We start from the raw sequence: 18583 nt of genomic DNA on the forward strand, positions 1-18583 counted from the left end.
ATGGTTGTTTCACCAGAAAAAGAATCCAATACTCATCTTCTCATGTCATCATTCCAGAAGTCATTTTGTAATTCTTAATAAACTATCTTTGAGTTTGTGGTTTTAAATGGAACCCCGTGGGTCAATGGAAATGTGACAGTATTTGAAGCCTCTACTCATATCACCCCAACTGTCATCACCTCCTGGTCTCTCTGGTAAAGCCTAATCCCCATCCCTAGTGCACTGAGCCCCGCAAGGGCTCTCCTTCCTCCCACCCATCTAGCAACCACTGCTGCCTTCTACCCAATGGGGTGTGGGCCTGGACAGAAGGACAGAGAGGACTGGAGTCAGATGACTGTGCTCCATGGCACTGTGGGGGTTAGAGCCTGGCGATGGCTATCCATGCCCCAGCTATCAGTGCCACAGCCCATTTAGAGTCAATTTGGAGGTGCTAAGACCTTCAATCATGCTCCTTTCAAGCAAAAATCAAGTGAGCCCCAGGATGGAGGTTGAAATCCCTTTGAGACTGCTCATCTGTGAACCATGGGAAGCTAGATGCTTGGCTCAACTTTCCCACCTTCTAAAGTCTTACTGGTTTGGTTACTGGTGGGAGATGGACCAGAAAGCCAGTGGACTACATGTGCTCCTAACCTCAGGTCAGGCTTCCAGGAACCCTTGAAGGTTTGCACTTGCCCTGTCCATGTTCTTACAGGAGGAAAGGTGATGTGAATGAACAGAAAATGAAAAACAAACAAAAAACACCATGGCAGGTTGAGAAAGAGACCATGGAAAGAAACACTTATAGGCTGTCTCCTCTGCCTACAATATCACTTCCCCTCATCCTCCCTTCTACAGCCTGGTGGTCACTCCTATGTATTCTTCAGGTTTTGGCTTAGATGTCACTTCCTCTGAAAATCTCTCTCTCCAGTTTGGATTAAGTATTGCCACATGCTTTGATATAGTTTCTCCTTTCCTCATCTAATTACTTATGTGCAAGTGTCTATTTGCTCAATTATGTCCTATCAAAACTCTTGAGGGCAGAGATTATTTTCTTGGTCACCACTGTACCTCTGAGTTCTTCCATAGTGCCAGGCATCACATGTTGAATACATCACCACTAAATGATGATTAAATAGACAGACAAGCCTTTCAGATGTGATGTCTGGGCTGGTTTCTGAAAGAGGACAAGGAGATGATAGGAGGCAAGGTGAGACAAACATGGAAAGGCATAGAGGAGGTGTGATGTAGCCAGTACATCTAGGGGGTGGGCCAGTTGTTCCCTGGGACTGGAATGTAGGGCACAAGTTGATGTGTACAGATATACTTTGTGCACAATATTAATAAAATTGGCCTCCATCTGGAAGGTAACATGGAGCCACTGGAATGATTTAGAGGTAAAGTTAGCACACCTTAGTGAGGTCACTTGGAGAAGGCAATGGCACCCCACTCCAGTACTCTTGCCTGGAAAATCCCATGGGCGGAGGAGCCTGGTGGGCTGCAGTCCATGGGGTCGCTAAGAGTCAGACACGACTGAGTGACTTCCCTTTCACTTTTCACTTTCATGCACTGGAGAAGGAAATGGCAACCCACTCCAGTGTTCTTGCCTGGAGAATCCCAGGGATGGGGGAGCCTGGTGGGCTGCCATCTCTGCGGTCGCACAGAGTTGGACATGACTGAAGCGAGTTAGCAGCAGCAGTGAGATCACTCTGGGTCCAATAAGAGAAAGCTTGGCTATTACGGTCACTCACATAGGAGGAAAAGAGAGCCTGGGTTAGGGCAGTGGAAGTACTGAAGAAGGAATGGATTAAACTGGCCCTAAAATCAGACTCAATGATTGATAGAACATGGGATATGAAAGAAGAATGCCTACAAGTGCTCTAACTTAGATGTCTAAGTGATAGAGATGCAGTAAGTCAGGGTGGAAGAAGAGAGGAAAGGGGGTATGAGTTCAGGAGCATAAGGGAAGATTAGGACTTTGTTGTGTATATATTGGCTAAAATGCCTTTGGGATATGTTGGAGACAGGGTAACTTAATGTCAACCAAATATATGAGACAGCAGGTACCCAGAAGCACTGTTCCATTTTGGGGACATAACGTATTTGTAAGTTGGAGTCAGCTTATATTTGGATTTGTAGTTGAATATTGGGGTTGACATTGAGAGTATAAATATGCAACACTTCAAAAAATAATAACAAGGAAGTCACACTGCACACGATGGACTTAAAAACTGTTCCTCTACCTCAGTCCTCAGCTTCCTCCATCTCTCTGAATTTATACCTATAATGCTTGGTTCTGTTTTCTTTTTCCTGTTTGATGCCTCCTTATTCATGGGAGAATGGAAATGTTTCACGCGCCTTGTCTGCAGTGGAATTATCCCCTATGTCGTGAAACATCATATTGAGTCAGGTGACCTACAAGGTCACAGACTTATCCTCCATTACATTGTGTTGGCCAAAATATTCATGTGGATTTTTCTACATGGAAAAATTTTCCAGTATTACCACTGCGTGTGCACAAGCGTGCATATGTCTGTACATACTTACACTCACACACATATCACTTGCTTCAGAACTGCTAGTCTATCTTCAATTCAATGTGCTAAGGTACCTTAAACCTCCAAATCTTTGGCCATGCCGTTCCATCTGCTGGAGATTCTTTTCTTCCTCTTCTGTCTGTATGCTGATCTCTCTGGCTAATCCTTACTTGTCCCTCAAGAATGAGCTCACTTAATGCTAACAGGTTCCCACAAGCATCTTTACAGTCCTCAGGTTCACTAAAGAGGTTCTCCCTTATCATCTTCTTATACAGCATGGCAATGATCAATGTTCTTCCACATGTCGTCTTCTCTATGTTGAGCATCTTGAAAGTCAGGGCTGCTCAGTGCTTGGCCTTTAATATGTACCAAATCAGGTGATGCTGAAGAATGAGAGGCTATGGGTGAAGGTTTAGGAAAATCTTCAAAGTGCTCTTAGAACGAGGAACAGAAAGTCCACAAGAAGAAAAAAAATCAACAGGGAACTAATAAAATTGCTTGGGATAGTTCACTAAATTTCTACACCTTTTTCAGAAAAAAGGACTTGATGGCTCAAGTTAAAGCTTAAGTTGCCAGAATTAACAGGCCCAGATTCAGTTTTATTCCCCAGGAACAGAGTTTTAAATTTCATTGCAAAGAAATCAACAGGAAACCTAATATGCTCGTCATATTTATTGGTAGGTTTATTTGCGGGAATGTTCTTATGACTTATTATTCATCAACTGCTTCTTATGAACAAGCAGTTTCTACCCTAACCAGGTACCAGAAGCCCGGTAGTTGGCAGCTAGAGATAGATAGCATCACATCTACTAGACCGAGAAGGCAATGAGTTTTCTCTGCTTCGTGGTAAGAACAAACAGACATTTGCTGCCATCGGGGGCTGCTTTACTTGGTCTGCAGTGATCAGTAAACCAGGCACTGAAGTCTTGAGTTTTATTCTCCTCACTGCAACCACAAATGATTCATCTTTTCACGACCATCTGTAACAAATCAAGAATAAAATAACAGAACCTCACTGCTAAAACCACTTGTGATTACCAGGGAGAAAATGGGGATTTTTCCTCCGCCACAGGATATTATACTTAGAGAGAGAGAGAGATGTGAAAACTGTGAGGCATTTGCAGATTCAGCCTATATGCCCTTGTTTCCTCAGCACAAGCTCCTTGAGGATGTTTCTATGATGCAAAAGTCAGTCTCTCACATCCAACTCAGCCCTTTATGACCTGTTCAAACACCTGTCATGTGGAGAGTCACTCTTTCTGGGTATGGTATCGTCATCCAAATACCTCAGTATTTTCAGATTATCCCCCTTTGGTCATGCAAACCAAAATGCTATTTTCAGGATTTTTTCATCCCACCATCAAGATTTTTCCCTTATTCTGCTACCTCCTCCAGTAATTTTTTTTTAATTGCTTTAGAGTTCATGGGTAATACTACTTCTGGAAAGAGATCTGTAAATCTTCACATTTCACTTTAGCACTAAACTGATGTTACATAAGAGAAAAATCTGTAATCCATCATATGAAGGGAAATTAGGATGAATGCAGCATACACCATTCTATAAAATGGTTTTTTCCTGCCTGTGGGGAATAAGTTAACAAAATTGACCTGAATAGATGCCTAAATGGAAAACATTACAAGCAAGATTCAGCTGTATATAGGAGGGATGAGAGGAGGAGGAGAAAAACTGCGCGGCCCAAGCAATCACTTTAAACCAAGGACTTCCAGGTGAATGATCTTTCAAAGAAAAATGATCAGGTCCAGATAGAAAACTATGTATTTAACTACAAACAAGTCTGTTTTAAACTTTCTCCTTGAAGTGAAAAAATATCAGACTGAAAAATGATTTTGAGAAATACTTCGTGTGATATTAGAATCCATCCACATCTACCTGCCTCAATTAAATATAGGCCCAGTGGATTCGGGGTACTTGCCTCCCAATCTATTTTTATCTCATGAAATACTAACTATTAACATCCAAAGCATAAGCAGCAGTCTTTTGTGCTTAGAATAAGGAAAACACCCTTCCCCTTTAGCTGATATAACCACACTGCCTTTATCAGAGTGAGGATCTCAAGATTTTGAGCATCCCAGGTGTTAGAAAAGCTGTGTATGGCTGCATATGATGCATTCTGCCAAACATGAATGAACCTGCCAGGCTTTGCAAGTCTAGAAATATCTAAAGCTGTTCTCAGCAGACATTCTGGAAGCAATTTAAATTTCTGAGGGCTTTGAAAATATGTATTTTTGGTTATCTCACATGGGAAGCGTGCAGCGACAAAAGCCTGCTGTCTTCTTCCCAGTCCACTGGCTCCCCACTCCTAGCAAGCACAGACAACTTTTTTCAGTAGGTTTAAATTCCCCTCAAGCCCTTGCCATAAGAAAACTTTCAAGAGAGTCACTGGGAAAAGTTCAACAAGATAATGGCTACGAGCTCTCTAAAGTCCCCTGACTCTATCCTAGTACCTGGTCTAAGGGTTCATGATAAAAACTGGCAAAGCCACAAGTTTTTGCCAATTTGAATTCAACAGACTGTCTAAATGGCCACAACTGACAAGAACCCAGAAAGGTCATCCTCCCTTGGGAAGCAACTTAAGTCCCAGCAAACAAGACTATCTCCCATGCTACCAACAAACTCAACCATATTATCATGGCAAGAATCTTAACTGCTGTCATCAACCTGGCAGCAAGAACCCCAAAGGGAATTTGCTCAAGCCCTTAATTTTCAGAATGTTCTATTAGCTTCACTGAACAGAGACTGGGATTATTTAGGCCAATGTAGAGGATATTATAATTAGAATAAAAGGCTTCATTCATTGTGAGACTAATGTGTTCCAGGCACCATGGTATCTCTAGTTTTCTTGAAGGGAACAGTTCACTGAAAAATGGGCACAATAAAGGACAGAAAGGGTATGGATCTAACAGAAGCAGAAGATATTAAGAAGAGGTGGCAAGAATTATACACAGAAGAAATTAAAAAAAAAAAGATCTTAATGACCCAGATAACCATGATGCTGTGATCACTCACCTAGAGCCAGATATCTTGGAGTGAGAAGTCAAGTGGGCCTTACGAAACATCTCTATGAACCAAGCTAGTGGAGGTGATGGAATTCCAGAAAAACATCTACTTCTGCTTCACTGAATATGCTAAAGACTTTGACTGTGTGGATCACAACAAATTGTGGAAAATTCTGAAAGAGATGGGAATACCAGACCACCTGACCTACCTCCTGAGAAACCTGTATGCAGATCAAGAAGCAACAGTTAGAACCGGACATGGAACAATGGACTGGTTCCAAATTGGGAAAGGAGTATATCAAGGCTGTATATCGTCACCCTCCTTATTTAACTTATATGCAGAGTACATCATGAGAAATGCTATGCTGGATGAAGTAGAAGCTGGAATCAAGATTTCTGGGAAAACTATCAATAATCTCAGATATGCAGATGACACCATCCTTATAGGAGAAAGGGAAGAGGAACTAAAGAGCCTCTTCATGAATATGAAAGAGGAGAGTGAAAAAGTTGGCTTAAAGCTCAACATTCAAAAAACGAAGATCATGGCATCCAGTCCCATCACTTCATGGCAAATAGATGGGGAAACAATGGAAACAGTGACAGACTTTCTTTTCTTGGGCTCCAAAATCACTGCAGATGGTGACTGCAGCCATGAAATTAAAAGATGCTTGCTCTTTGGAAGAAAAGTTATGACAAACCTTTTGTTGTTGTTCAGTCATTCAGTCATGTTGAACTCTTTGCAAACCTCTTCCCTGTCCTTTCACCATCTCCTGGAGCTTGCTCAAACTCATGTCCATTGAGTCGGTGATGCCATCCAACTATCTCGTCCTCTGCTGGACCATCGTCAGCAAAGTGATGTCTCTGCTTTTAAAAACGCTGTCTAGGTTTTTCATACCTGTCTAGGTTTGTCATAGCTTTTCTTCCAAGAAGTAATGACAAACCTATACAGCATATGAAAAAACAGAGACATCCCTTTGTTGACAAAGGTCTATCTAGTCAAAGCCATAGTTTTTCCTGTAGTCATGTATGGATGTGAGAGTTGGACTGTAAAGAAAGCTGAGTGCCAAAGAATTGATGCTTTTGAACTATGGTGTTGGAGAATACTCTTCAGAGTCCCTTGGACTGCAAGAGGATCGAACCAGTCAATCCTAAAAGAAACCAATCCTGAATATTCATTGGAAGGACTGATGCTAAAGCTGAAGCTCCAATACTTTGGCCACCTGATGCAAAGAGCTGACTCACTAGAAAAGACACTGATGCTGGGAAAGATTGAAGGCAGAAGGAGCAGGGGATGACAGAGGATGAGATGGTTGGATGGCATCACTGACTCAATGGACATGAGCTTGAGCAAGCCCTGGGAAATAGTGAAGGACAGGGAAGCCTGGTGTGCTGCAGTCCATGGGGTTGCAAAGAGCTGGACACACCTGAGCGACTGAACAACAACAATAACAAGGCAACAGGCATGAGTCACTTGAAATTACATATCCCATTTTTCGTATCAGAAGACTGAGGCTTAGGAAAGACACATCATTTCTCCATCATCGTGTGGACTAAAAACTGGAAAATCAGAACATAAACTTGGGCAGGGGGACACCAAAGCTACCTCTGTATAAATATATATTGTTTATTTTCCCCAGCAGTCCCCACTTCCCCCCGACCACGGCGTGGAAGCAGCACCTCTAATCTTGTAATACCACCATTTTCCCTCTTCTACTACAACAATGGATCCTGGTAGAGGCTGCCAGTCACAGGTGAGCATTTTCCTAGACAAAATGACTGGGGCAGACTCTGTGCCAATGAGTCACAGAGTTCCCAGCTTCTCTGGGATGTGGCCTCTGCTCGGCCCCTCTTTGATGGCGAAGCTGTAAGGACAAGAGCTATGAGAATTGGGCTAAAGAACTTGTGGAAGATGGATTACAGAAGATAAAGGAGACCACCATGGAGAAGCAGAGCCTGGCAGAGAGAACACCGTGACGCCCCCTGTCTCAGAAGCCTGGCTGCACCACTTTCCGTTCCCTTGGTTGTTAGAGTGGATCAAGTTCCATTTTGTGCCTAAATTTGTTCAAGCTGAATTTCTAGTATAGTCCCTAAGATCTTTAAGATAAAACTAGAGACTCTCTTTGCTTTTTTCTTTTGTCTTGTTTTAATCTTCTCCTAAAACAGTGTCTGGCATGGAGTAGAACCTCCAAAATAAAAATGTGAAAAGTAAAATAAAATGAAAAGTAGCATAGAATATTACCCCCTACTTCCTCTTTCTTGAATGAATAGTCATGATAAAGTGATATGCTAAATACACTAAAAATCAGAGCAAAACAATTACTTCTAAATGAAAAAGAGATATTTGACTTTTATGAAGGAAGATCAGACCTACATTCTTTACTCTTTCAGCAAATTTTCATAAAAGATAAGGGAAGTCTTTGAGATAGGCTTCAAAGAGGCAGAAGAGGCTACAGGCAAGAAGATAAATCCAGACAGGAAACATGTCATGATGCGGGCACTCCCTGTTTAATGATTAGAATCAAGTCATTGGGAGAAGAGAAATAAGTTTTATATTCTGACTATTATTATAGATAATCTTTTTTGAATCTTTCTATGAGCCCAATAAAAGGTATATAATGAATTTTTCACCACCCTATCAATAAGTATTCCAAACAGCAGTGAAAGTGAAAGCTGCTCAGTCACGACTGACTCTTTGCAAACCTGCGGACTATATATAGTCCATGGAATTCTCCAGGCCAGAATACTGGAGTGGGTAACCTTTCCCTTCTCCAGGGGATCTTCCCAATCCACGGATAAAACCCAGGTCTCCTGCATTGCAGGCAGATTCTTTACCAGCTGAGCCACAAGGGAAGCCCAAGAATACTGAAGTGGGTAGCCTATCCCTTCTCCAGTGGATCTTCCCAACCCAGGAATCGAACTGGGGTCTCCTGCATTGCAGGCGAATTCTTTTACCAACTGAGCTATCAGGGAAGCCCCCAAATAGTAGTTCCATCCCTAAATTTGCAGCTTTCCTGGTGACTCAGTGGTAAAGAATCCACCTGTCAATGCAGGAGACACAGGTTCAACCTCTGGGTCTGGAAGATTCCCTGGAGGAGGAAATGACAAGCCACTCCACTATTCTTGCCTGGGAAATCCTATGGACAAAAGAGCCTGGCAGGTTATAGTCCATGTGGTCACAAAACAGTCAAACATGACTTAGCAAGTAAACAACAACTCCCTCAATTTAGCAAAAAAGATAACTGAAAGGGAGACTTTAACAAAGTGTCCTACAGGTACCTTCTAGTCAATGGTGAGAACAGGTTGGCACAAAGCAATCAAAGTCAATGGCCCATGTCCAGTTTAACAAACTGTTTCAACATATTTAGTATTAGAATATGTGCATGTGTACATACTGAGAAGCATCTGACTCTTTGTGACCCTATGGACTAGGGCCCAACAGGATTAGATAAAAGCCAAAAAACAAACAAAAAAAGCAAAACAAGAAGTAGAAGATGATTTGAGTAACTGAGGTAATGTGAATTGTATTGCTTAATATCAAGGGAAATCAAAAGTCACAAATAATAAATCATTAAATAACACAATATGACAATACATACAAAATATCATTTTCAGAAGCTCCTAGACTATGGGGAAGGAGAACTGTTTAACTTCAAGGAGATTTAAATCTGGTAGGTATAACATCCAAAAAGTAATGGATTTCTAAGTAGTTTCTGCATGGCATCATAGTTCTGTCTCCTGTTGTAATCCTTGATGCCATTAGAAAAGCCTTGATTAAAGCATTATTAACAAGCCCTATGCCTGTTTGGTCAGTGGAGACTTCTGTGCATGCTTAGGGATAATTTTCCAAAGCCAATAAGATATAGAGAGCTATAACACATTAGCTCCTCCCAGGATAACTTCATGTTGGACCTGACAAAACCCAGGGAAACACTGCAAGTGGTTCATCCACCTCCTCACAGCTCATTTAACTTCCAAGTGGCTCTCAATGACTCGAGGACTTTCCTCTTACCAGACTCGAGGCTCAATTTTGCTGTTCTCTAATTATTGCAGATCATGAAAGCAATTTCTATGGCAGATTATGTTGACAAATTCTCTTCAACTACCTCCTTTTTCTTTATCATTCATTTTGCTACCTCTTTTTGTTGTTGGAGTTTCAGCACTTCTTACAAAATGGAGGTTGATGGGCATTGGCCAGCTATTTTCATTAGATCTAACTTTTGTTTCAAATACTCCATCTGAAGTTTCCAGTTCAGTTCAGTTCAGTTGCTCAGTCGTGTCCGACTCTTTGCGACCCCATGAATTGCAGCACACCAGGCCTCCCTGTCCATCACCAACTCCCGGAGTTCACTCAGACTCGTGTCCATCGAGTCAGTGATGCCATCCAGCCATCTCATCCTCTGTCGTCCCCTTCTCCTCCTGCCCCCAATCCCTCCCAGCATCAGAGTCTTTTCCAATGAGTCAACTCTTCGCATGAGGTGGCCAAAGTACTGAAGTTCCCAGACTCAGAATGTATTCAACATATTAAGCATATGTTATAAGGATCATGAAAAGTGTAGTAGACAATTCTGGGTCAGAATTTTAAGAATTGGCACTACGTTTCTTATTTATAATTTACCACTTTTTTGATTACCACTCAAAAAGAACTTAAGCACAAGCTAGTAGCTCTCCAATTACCCTCCTTGCCTGCAGCCTCTCCTCTTTCGATCTTCTAAATTCAATTGCATAAAGTAAAAATCATTATTAAAATGTAAAGAAAAAAGTTAAACTTGTTCCCCAAAGCATCATTTCTAATAAGCCTACCCTATATAACCAAGTAAATTTATATGGAAAATAGAAATAGTTTTTAAATAAAAATCAACAGTATAGTAAAATTTAAGTAGAACTTGAGATGTGATTATTCAGTGTTTCTGAACAGAGGCAGACCTTATTGATTTAGAAGAAAAGCAAGAATATACATGAGGGAAGATCAAGTTGGTTAACTGCTTACATTGTTTCCCACTATCTTAGCAGATGTCACCCACTTTTCAAAAAAATTAAACGAATACATGTTTTTCACTAGTTCTTATAAATTTTTTCCGATTTGCTGAGTGCCATTTAACTTCCCTTCATAATACCCTGCGAAATATTATAAGGACATCTAATTTTAGTCTTAATATTAGTGGGTAGGACTATGGCTAAGCAACTTGTCTCCAAGTTACAGAGTGGCTGTCAGAACGTAAGGGTATTCAAGTCTTCTGCCTCTCAAGTTGTCACTTGGCAACACACACAAAAAAACTTTAACTATGGACATATCTGCTACTGCTGCTGCTAAGTCACTTCAGTCATGTCCGACTCTGTGTGACCCCATAGACAGAAGCCCACCAGACTCCCCCGTCCCTGGGATTCTCCAGGCAAGAACACTGGAGTGGGTTGCCATTTCTTTCTCCAATGCACGAAAGTGAAAAGTGAAAGTGAAGTCATTCAATCGTGTCCAACTCTTCGAGACCCCATGGACTGCAGCCAGCCAGGCTCCTCCACCCATGGGATTTTCCAGGCAAGGGTACTGGAGTGGGTTGCCATTGCCTTCTCCGAATGACATGTCTACATTATATTAACATAACAGATTGACTTAGCTGGGGGGAAAGTATATGCATATTTATGGTATTGTATTGTCAAACATATGAACTGACAATTTTTTAATATTTTCATTTTGATTTGAGTGTTGTGAGGATACAGCTGAAATGTGACAAACACTAAGTTAGTAACTGAAATTCAGAGAAGCCAATTTTGAAAAGCACTCATTATGTTGATTATCCACACATATTATACTTTTTGATATACATTTATTAAGAAAACCTGTTTCCTATCACTCCTATAAGTCCTTTTAATGACCACCATGGTCAAGCTTTTCCTATGCTTCAGATACAGTAGAGTATGAGATGCCACTAATTTTTTAAGATGTAATAGTTTCAGAGCAATGCATAGAGAGTAATGAGTAGCTTCATTTGTATCAGGGTGACAGCTTGGCTCTCTTTGATTTTACATAAATCTTAACTGGAGAGAGTGCTATGTAATGCGGTGAAAAAGATACCAAGCTTGGGAGGCCTCCTTGTTACAGCTCTGTCATTACCCTAATGGAAGAATGTAAAAAATATCATTTATCCCCTTCTAGTTTCTTTTGCCTTGTCACTTTCAGAAGAAGGGAGAGAAGGCAGAAGAGAAGGAGATTGATAAGGAAGTTCAAGAAGAAAAGGAGGAAAGGGGACACATAAATGGAAGGGAAGGGAAGGAAATAATAAAAATAATGGAGGGAGGAAGAAACAAAAGGAGAGATAAGACAAATGTACATGGCTGAATAATGGTCCTCCAAACCTTGTGGCTCAGATGGTAAAGAATCTGCCTCAAATGTGGGAGGCCTGGATTTGACCCCTGGGTTGGGAAGTTCCCCTGGAGTATGGCATGGCAACCGACTCTAGTATTCTTGCCTGGAGAATCCTCATGGACAGAGGAACCTGGTTGGCTACAGTCCACAGGGTTGAAAAGAGTCGGACATGACTGAGCAACTAAGCACAAAATATTAGGATGACATCCTGAAATCTGTACACATTACTTCATATGACAAAATAGACTTTACAGATGTGATTAAATTTAGAATCTTGAGAAGGGCATATTATCCTGGATTATCTAGGCAGGCCTAATGTCCTTACAGAGAAAGACAGAGGGGGATTTCATGCACAGTAGTAGGCTATATGACGATAGAGGCAGAGATTGGAGTATTGACTGAAGAGTTACAACATTAGAAGCTGGAATAAACAACATTTTTTCCTCTAGACTCTTTGGAAAGATCATGGCTCTGTGGATAGCTTGACTTTGGCCCAGGGTTACTTGATTTTAGACTTTTGGCCTCCAGAACTGTGAGAAAATAAATTTCTATTGTTTTAAACCACCAAGTATGTGACAATTTGTAACCAAAATTGTCACAAGTAAGCAAAAACAAGTAAGGGGTTAAAAATGTATAAATATTATTATTAGTCTGCTGGGGTTGCCATAACGAAATATCATACATTGGGTGGCTTAAACAACAAAAGTTTATTTTCTCATATTCTGGAGGCTAGAAGTTCAAGATCAAGGTGTCAACAGAGTTGGTTTCTTCTGAGACCCACATCCTTGGATTGCAAATGGCCACCTTCTAGCTTTGTGTCCACGTGATTACTTCTCTGGGTGTGTGCATCTCTAGTGTTTGTGTCAAATTTCCTATTCTTATAAGAACATCAGCCAGACTGAATTAGTACTCCCCTTTAGGGCTTTGTTTCAACTTTGTCACCTCATTAAAGGGCCTGGGGGTTAGGGGTTCAACACAAGAATTTCAGCAGGACACAGTTCAGCTCATAAGAACACATAAAATTCATACATTATTTTCTGCTTCACTCAACATATCCACTGAAACACAAAATATGTTCAATCTCTTCATTTGTTCAGCAATCATATTAAGCACTATATGCAAACTGACATGCTTTCTGCTCAGAATAACATGATAATTGTGATAACATACTTCCACTCAAATTTTCAGAGTATAGCATAACTGGTAAAATCATTACAATAAAGTGATGTGTTTTAAGTATAGTCATTGCTTAGAAAGAAGAGAAGTTGACTGTGTCTGAGGTTTGGAGGCAGTAGGCTATAAACACTGTAGAAAAGAGAATTATTGATTTGCATCAGGAATAGGGTTAAGATCTCACTCAAGGAAGAACTAAGGAATGGCGATCCTCAGAGAAAGAAAATGTTCAAAATATGGAAGAGAAGAACATGGAGACTTTAAGTCAGTAGATGGTAGCTTATTGGATTCAAAAGGATATTGTAAGAAATGAGGTAAAAGTCTATTCATTAAAGGTTTATTATGTCATTCTATTAAAAAGCAGAGACATTACTCTGCCAAAAAGGTCCGTCTAGTCAAAGTTATGATTTTTCCAGTAGTCATGTATGGAAGTGAGAGTTGGACTATAAAGAAAGCTGAGCACCGAAGAATTGATGCCTTTGAACTGTGGTGTTGGAGAAGACTCTTGAGAGTCCCTTGGACTGCAAGGAGATCCAACCAGTCCATCCTAAAGGAGATCAGTCCTGAGTGTCCATTGGAAGGACTGATGTTGAAGCTGAAACTCCAATACTTTGGCCACCTCATGCGAAGAGCTGACTCATTTGAAAAGACCCTGATGCTGGGAAAGACTGAGGGCAGGAGGAGAAGGGGACGACAGAAGATGAGATGGTTGGATGGCATCACCAACTCAATGGACATGAGTTTGGATAAACTCTGGTAGTTGGTGATGGACAGGGAGGCCTGGTGCTCTGTGGTTCATGTGGTCGAAAGAGTCGGACACAACTGAGCGACTGAACTGAACTGATGACAGATAGTAGAGAGTTTTACTTAACTGGGGAAAATGAAGTTAGGAAAACATTTCTTAGATGGGCTATATGAATATAGCTTTGGATCACAAAGCTGACCTAAAACTTAACTGCTAAGTGAATATTAAATATTTAATTATCAATAATTGTATTAATAATTGCCCTTATTAGGGATTAGAAGAGTTCTGGGTATATGATTTGAATAGTCCATTTCTTACTAAAACATTTCCAATTTTCTATGATAATCTAGGTACTTAAAATAAATATCACAATTATTTTCAAAAAAAAAATAAAGAAAATGGAAAAGGAAAAATCGATTTTTTTCAGCTGGCTTTTAAAGGTTTTTATTTTATGACTAACCCATAGATACAGTATTTTATAAAATATATCTACACATTGCATCACATTCAAACACAAAAGAAGCTTAAAAGTCTCACTTTATGTTTCCCCCTATATTTCTCTCCTTAGATGTAACCACCATTAGCAAATTGATGTGTAACCTTATATTTTATTTATCATGGCTTTATGCAAATATATGTATTAAGCACATATTTATTTTAAAGCAAAACATTTCTAAAAGCCATACAGAAAAAGACTGACAGAACAAGACTTAGCAAAAGAGACTTTTGTATTCTAAAATAATTCATAAAATTTGAAGATAAAAGGCTGTAAAACGTCATTTTTGTCACATTCAGCAGATAGGAATGGATAGCCAGAATGAGTTGATATGTGAATACTCGAATGGAAAAGCCAAACAATTCAACAGAAAAAGGGCAAAGACTATAGACATGAAATTCACTAAAAAGCAAATATAAATGATAGATTGCTATATGAAATATATTCAACCTCACTGATTATCAGGGAAATTCAAAATTAAACAAGAGTTTTATTCACCTATAAGATTTACAACAATGTAATAGCTTGTCACCAATTATTAGTGAAGCTATAAGTAAAAGGGCACTCCCACATACTCTTATGACAGTATTGGAAAATTTTTAAAAGGCAATTTTTGCATTATCTATCACCAATGTTAAACACATATATGTTAGGCCCAGCAACTATCCTTCTAAAAATATATATACAAAAATATAATTACTAGATGGTCACTGCTACATTATTTGTAGTGGTAAAAAAAAAAAGAATAGAGAATCTAGAAGTCCATCAAAAAGGGAGTGGTTAAACAAAATCACATCCTCCACTGAAGGACTCACAGACACTAAGAGAAGTGTTAAACCCTTGTTTCCACACAGCCAAGATCAACAATGCCAAGGAGAGTATCATGGAAATTCAGCAGCTGTCTAAGGTCATATCCTTTACAAAATTCATGGCCTGACTTGGTGAGGGTGGAAGAAATGGGCACTGAGACCGCCTTCTGTTACAAGCATGAGGTGTCAATGGAAAGGGAGCAAAGAATGAGGACTATGGATGGGGACCTAAAAAAAAAAAATGGAAAGGGAAAGAGATCTCAAAAGTAGAGGAACGAAGGGGCAGAATTAAGGAAGAAGAAAGCATCCAGATGATTTTTTTTTTTTTGAAAACAAGATTCTGTAAAGCATTTAACTAAGTAATTCAGTAATGGGTTCATCTTTCACTGGGCTATCCTGTGCATGAGGTTGACTGCAAATGGGTATCCTATACAAGTAGGAGGTCCTCTCATCTAAGATTACTTAAAAAACACTGGTGTAGAATAAAATTTGTGAGGAAGATTACTCTTCAGAGAATAGCCCAGCAGGAAAACAGATTTGATCACATAATCCAGCCATTCTAAACTTTTAGCTGGCATCAGAGGGCTCATTACAATACAGAATGCAAGCTCTACCTTAGGCAACTAGCAAAAGAAGAGTTAAGCAAATCGAAAGTAGTAAGAGAAATGAAGATTACACAATTAGAGCAGAAATCAATAGAAAATAGAGAAAAATCAATTAAAGCAGAAATCAATAGAAAATAGAGAAAAATCAATGACAACAAAAGCTGGTTCTTTGAAAAGATCAACAAAATTAATAGCCATTCAGTCAGAATAACTAAGAATAAAAGAGATAAGATATTAATCAATGACATTAGGAATGAAAAACCAGACAACACTACTGATTCCACTGGCATTAAAGTATTAACAACTCTATGCCCTTAAAATCAGTAACTTAAATGAAATAGATCAATTCTAGATGAAATACACCAATTCTCTGAAAGACACTATCAAAAATCACTCAAGGAGAAATGGATAACCTGAATAATTCCAAATCTATTAAAGAAATCAAATGTGTAGTTAAAATTCCTCCTCCTCTTCCCCCCAATCTCCCCAAAGAACTCTACAGTCCAAGTGGTTTCACTACAGAATCATCACCAAAAGCTTAAGAGAATTACTTCACACAACCTCTTTGAAGAAACAAGAGAACACTTCCAAATTCATTTTATAAATCCATCAGTACCTTCATACCCAAACCAAAGACATCAAAACTCAATATAGCTATACACTAATGTCTCTAATTAATACAGATGTAAAAAATCCATTAGAAAATATCAACAAATTGAGTCCAGCAACATAACAAAATTAAAATATATCACAATTAAGGAAATCAACCCTGAATATTCATTGGAATGATTGATGATGAAGTTGAAGCTCCAATACTTTGGCCAATTGATGGGAAAAGCCAATTCACTGGAAAAGACCCTGATGCTGGGAAAGATTAAGGACAAGAGAAGGGGGTGATAGAGGAGAAGATGGTTGGACAGCATCACTGACTCAATGGACATGAATTTGAGCAAACTCAGGGAGATAGTGAAGGACAGGGAAGCCTGGTGTGCTAGAGTTCATGGGGTCACAGAGAGTCAGACATGGCTTAGCGACTGAACACCAAGATGGGATTTACCACAACAACTCAAGGTCAATTCAACATATAAAAACTTGATATATCTCAGTGTATTAAAACACTAAATTTTAAAGTAGGTGCAGAAAATCATTTGACAAAATTCGACACTCATACATGATAAGAACACTCAAAAACTAGTAACAGAGGGGAGTTTCCTTATTCTAATTGAAGGTATCCACAAAAAAAAAACCCTACAGCTAACATTATACTAGAAGGTATCTGATTAAATGCCTTCACCTTAAAATAAGGCAAGGTTGCCATCTCTGACCACGGCTATGCAATATTTTATTAAAACTACTATCTACATTAGTAAGGGCATCCCAGGTTGTGTTAGTGGTAAAGAACCTGCCTGCCAATGCAGGAGACCTAAGAGGCACAGGTTTGATCCCTGAGTGGGGAAAAGCCTGCGGAGAAGGGAATGGCAACCCACTCCAGCATTCTTGTCTGGAGAATCCCTTGGTCAGAGAAGCCTGGGGGCTTCAGTCCAAGGCTCCAGTCCAGGCTTCAGCCTGGTGGGCTACAGTCCATAGGGTCACAAAGGGTTGGACATGACTGAAGCCACCTACCATGCATGCAGATTAGTAAAGCAAGAAAAAGAAATACAAGGTGTACAAATTGGGAAGGAAGAAATAAAACTTTATTCTCAGATAACATGACCGCCTATGTAGAAAATCCCAAAGAATCTACTACAAAACTAGAACTAATAAGTTTAGCAAGGTCACATAATACAATGTCAATAGACATAAGAAAACTGCATTTCTAAATGTGAGAAAAAATAACTATAATTTGAAATTAAAAACTGGTAATTCCATTTATAATTGCACCCCCAAAATGAAGTACTTGGGTACGAAGCTAATAAAATATGTGCAGAATCTGTATGTAAAAAAGTGGAAAACATTAATGAAAGAAATCCAAAAATTAACTCAAAAAGTTATATATTATATATATAAGAAATATATATATTAAGTGTACCAGAATCTATACTGATATAATTAATTAATTAAAGGAAGACAAATTTTCCTTACAGAATAATTCCAAGTAATTTATGTCAGTATAACCCAGAAAGTGCATCTGCATTCTCCCCACTTCCCCTGAGTGTAGGCTGGATTTAGTGACTTGATTCCAAAGGGAAAGGTATGGATGGAAGGCAGAGTAATGTTACAATGGAAAACCTAGCATAGCAAACTGGGTCCAGTAATCAAGATTAAAATCACCAGCATTGTCATGTTGACAGAATGCACAAATTCATATAATGTCATTAGAATGACATTTTACCTACGTGGTATTCTTTACAAAGCCCTTAGCCTAGTCTAATCATGAGAAAACGCAAGAAAAACTCAAATGGAGGGACATTCAACAAGATACCTGACCAGTACTCCAAAAAACTGTCAAGGTTATAGAAAAAAAGGAAAGTCTGAGAAATTATCACAGTCCAGAGAAGACCAAGGAGACATGACAAATGTCATTCAGTACTCTGGATTAGATTCTGGAACAGACAGAACAAAACAAATAAAAATCCATTAGTCATAGTTTAATGAAATCCAAACGAAGTCTGTAATTTAGTTATTAGTAATGTGCCAGGGTTGGTTTTTTAGTTTGGGGAAGTGTATCATGGTTTTTCAGATGTTAATAAGAGGGGAATCTAGGTGATGGGGATACAGAACTACTTTGTAAAAAAATCCAAAATTATTCCAAAATAAATTTTACTTAAAAACATTCTTACTTCCAAACTTAAATAAAAATAGTCCTTAAGACTCCTACACACACACACACACACACACACACACACACACACACACACACACA

General features: G+C 39.3%; 1 long non-coding RNA gene across 1 annotated transcript; it reads right to left on the bottom strand.

Moving 5' to 3' along the window:
* Positions 1–212: 212 nt before the first annotated feature.
* On the bottom strand, positions 213–18268 carry LOC120882352. Its single transcript, XR_005725477.1, has 3 exons — positions 18104–18268; positions 15874–15881; positions 213–222 (listed from the first exon to the last, which is right to left on the bottom strand). It is a non-coding gene; the product is annotated as an uncharacterized LOC120882352 (long non-coding RNA).
* Between the last annotated feature and the right edge of the window lie 315 nt (positions 18269–18583).

This window comes from Oryx dammah, unplaced genomic scaffold, assembly GCF_014754425.2.
Source record: "Oryx dammah isolate SB20612 unplaced genomic scaffold, SCBI_Odam_1.1 HiC_scaffold_23, whole genome shotgun sequence".
Lineage (NCBI taxonomy): Eukaryota > Metazoa > Chordata > Mammalia > Artiodactyla > Bovidae > Oryx > Oryx dammah.